This window comes from Condylura cristata, unplaced genomic scaffold (assembly GCF_000260355.1).
Source record: "Condylura cristata isolate star-nosed mole 26May11 unplaced genomic scaffold, ConCri1.0 scaffold00018, whole genome shotgun sequence".
Lineage (NCBI taxonomy): Eukaryota > Metazoa > Chordata > Mammalia > Eulipotyphla > Talpidae > Condylura > Condylura cristata.
In genome coordinates, this window is record NW_004567119.1 from 4,234,784 (window position 1) to 4,238,155 (window position 3,372).

A 3,372-nucleotide genomic window follows, 5' to 3' on the forward strand; every position below is an offset into this window, starting at 1 on the left:
GGCCTGGCCCCTCCTGTGATGAGCTTGTCTCGGGGTCTGCTGACCCCTTCACCCGCCAACAGCACTAAAACCAGCATTTAAAAATACTTAACTGGACGTCTCTGCAATTGCTAGTGTTTGTGTGGGTCACCCCAAATTCAGTCATCTGTCACCGCTGCAGCCCCATCTGCCTCCCCCACCAGCACCTCTCTTTGTTGGGTGGCCACCCCACTCCGGGCTGCCCTCAGCCGGGTGCTGGCTCAGGGGGCCCGTCCACCCACAGGGCCCTGCGGAGCCCTCTGGAGGGGCTGACGGCTGAGGAAGTACCCCAGGGGCTCTGGAGCACCCCAGGGGCTCTGGAGTCTGGCGCCCCGGCGGTGCTGGCTTGGCTGCAAGAGCACGGGTGTGTCCCATCGCTGGCTGACTTCCCATCACGCTGCGTCAAAAGCAAAGTTCTCAGGACGGCTGGGCCCTGCGGCCAGGGCCTCCTGCCACCTGCCCTTGGGTGTGGCTCCCCACGGCCCCCTTGGGCCTGGGGCCCCGCCCCAGGAGCCTGCTCCCCAGAGCCCCGAGCGCTGCTGCCCGGGGAGGTGGCCCTCAGTTGCCGCCGCCCCCTCCCGCCACCTGCACCCGTCCCTTCCACACCTGCTTGGTACCTGCAGACACTGCCCGGGTCTGTGGCCAGCCTCCTGGAACCGTCAGCCCACCAGGAACACCCGACTTTTGGGGGGCTTGTATCAGGACCCCCAGTTGAGAGCTGGAGGGGCATGTGTGGTGTGTGGTGATGGACGGACAGGTGTGTGGGTGCTGAGTGGAGTGTGGCCTCCGCAGGTGTGCTACAACCCAAAGGCAGGTACCCAGTGAGAAGTTTTTGAGGGCGATTCCTGAGGGAAGATAATGTGGTGTCCAACCCTCTCGTTACCTATTCTACACCCCTCCAATTCACACTGTCCTCACCCACGAAAAGTTGTCTGATGTCCATCGCTTTCGAGAATTTGGCGTCTTAGACTTACCCCAGTTTGTCCTGAATTTTGAATCTCACACTCCCCTCCCCAGGGGTGGAGCGTGTTCGATTGAGGTGAGCGGTCAGAGCCCCGCAGGCGGGCAGGTCTTCACCAGCAGCTGATGTGCTCCAGCACCTGGCTGTGCTCAGCCACCTCACAGGCCTTGGGGTGCTTCCTGCTCTGGAAGGATCTGCGGTGAGATTAAGGCTTGGGCAAGCCTTTCTGCTTCAGTGTGAGCCTGTGTGCTTCCTGCAGCCCAGCTTTCCAGAACTCACAGCTTTGGGGGCCTGGGCTCACCACCCAGCTCACAGCGCCCGTCCCCCCAAGTCCCCAGCGTGTGCTTTGAAACACAGCAGGGGAGCTGGCGAAGTCTGCCCGACTGGGGTAGGGGCAGCACTTTTTGGTTCTTCTACTCCGTTGTTCTGAGATGGCCGGAATCTCCCCCACATCTTGCAGATGCCTGGTATCTTCTTTAAAGAGGGTTGACATGACAGAGTTGGGCGAAGAGCGGGCGGCGCGAGAGCCGCCCCTTGTCCTGCTTGGGCCGGTGAGAAACCGCGGGCAGGCCGGTTGCCCCGACGGCTGTTCCACCCCGCTGACCGAAGGCCACTGGGCCCAGACGAAGGGGACGTGTCTGGGCCGACGGCTGTTTCTCAATCACTTGGGGGCCCAGGGCTCCCATACGTGGTTGGTGAAAATCCTCTCTGAGGGCAGCAACCGAGGTCTGTCTAGCGAGAGACTCACTGGGTGGAGTCGAGATGGCAGGGAGACGCGGGCGGGTGAAGGCGCGTGGCCGCGTGGCTGGGCCGCGTGGCCCCACCCGACACCCCACGGTGCCGCCCCTCCCCTTCCCGGTTTCCTCTGGGGAGCCAGGCTGGCGAGGTCCCCTTCCCTGACCGGCCCTCCCTCGCGCTGCAGGTCACTAAGCCTTGCCTGGTTCTCCGAGACTCTGTGCCTTCCTCCTCCTAGAGGGTCTCCCCATGTGCCTGTGTTGGGGTCTGTAATAGATGCTCCCCACCTTTCAGATAATGACCCTGATACCCTCGTTTGCCTTCCACACCCTTCATATTTACATGGTCCCGGTTTGGGTTGATGTCACTGATTTTCCAGATTCAGGGGTTCGGGGTGTATGGCACCAGATTTATTTATGCATACAGAACTGGGGTACAGGCCAGAGGCACAGGGGGTGAGAGGCTTCCCCAGAGACAGAGCGGGGAGCAGAGCAGGCCGATCTACTGAAATCCACTGCAGAGGGCAACAGCGGGGAGACAGGAGACCTGGCCTGCTGCGCCCTGGGGGTCACTCTCTCGGCTGCCCGTAGCCTTGTATGCTGGCTTTCACCCCTGGCACCACCAGGGAGGGCCCTCCTCCCTCAGCTCTTATTTAAGGCCTTGAAAATGGTAAATGGTGCGTGTTGCAAAGCTACTTCCACACGTTGCGCATTAGTCTGCAGGTAGACATGTCATCAGATAAACATCACAGCCCAGTAACCCAAGGAAGAAATGACAGGCGATTGTATATTCTGTTTAATACTTGCATTGTTTCTATAGCGCAATTATAGCAATCTTTAAATTGACTTTTCGTTACAAATATTTGTCAAGTTTTGTTTCAGAAACATTTTTCCTACTCTCTTGCACATGCACCCAGACACACTACAAAAAACTCACTCATAGCACAGTAAGGGCAAACGTTATTCATGTAAACATCTTTCATTATTTTCCCATAATTTAAAAAAATCATAGAATTATAGATATTGAATAAGGCTCATAGATTTAGTTCAAATTCCACGAAAGACCAATCAAAGATACTCACGAGCTGTGATGGGGCCGGCTTCCGGGGGCCTCCCGGCCTGCCACATACCTCACAACCTAGTCAATGCAGCTCAGGATAAAAAGAGAACATAGACAACCCAGGAGGAGAAACTTTAGAAGTAGGGAGCTCAGAGCTATGACCCTATCCGTCCTCTAGGAAAAAGCAGCTTCACGGAGTCCCTGTGTTTTCCAATACACGAACCGAGATTGATCAGAGTAATCCAAAATGTAGCACGTAGCAGTTCGGACACTGGCATGTGTGTGCATATTGCTAGTATACACAGTGAAATTTGTCGTATTTGTCATCTCATTCGACCCAGGACCAAAGCGGGACAGCACAATACCCACAGGGTTGACGGGTGAGGGAGCGGTCCCCGGCGGGAAGGACCGAGAGTGGGGTTACGTCCTAGGGATGCGGTTGGTCTTGAGAGGAAAACAACTTCGAACAACGGAGTGGCCAGTCACGGACAGGGAGCCGGGCGGCGTGACGCCAGGCTGTCTCCCTCCGGGCGGAAGCTCGGTGCCAGGTGCGTAGTGTCCGAGGGCTGAGACCCAGAGGTCCGCGCTGGGCCCGCCCC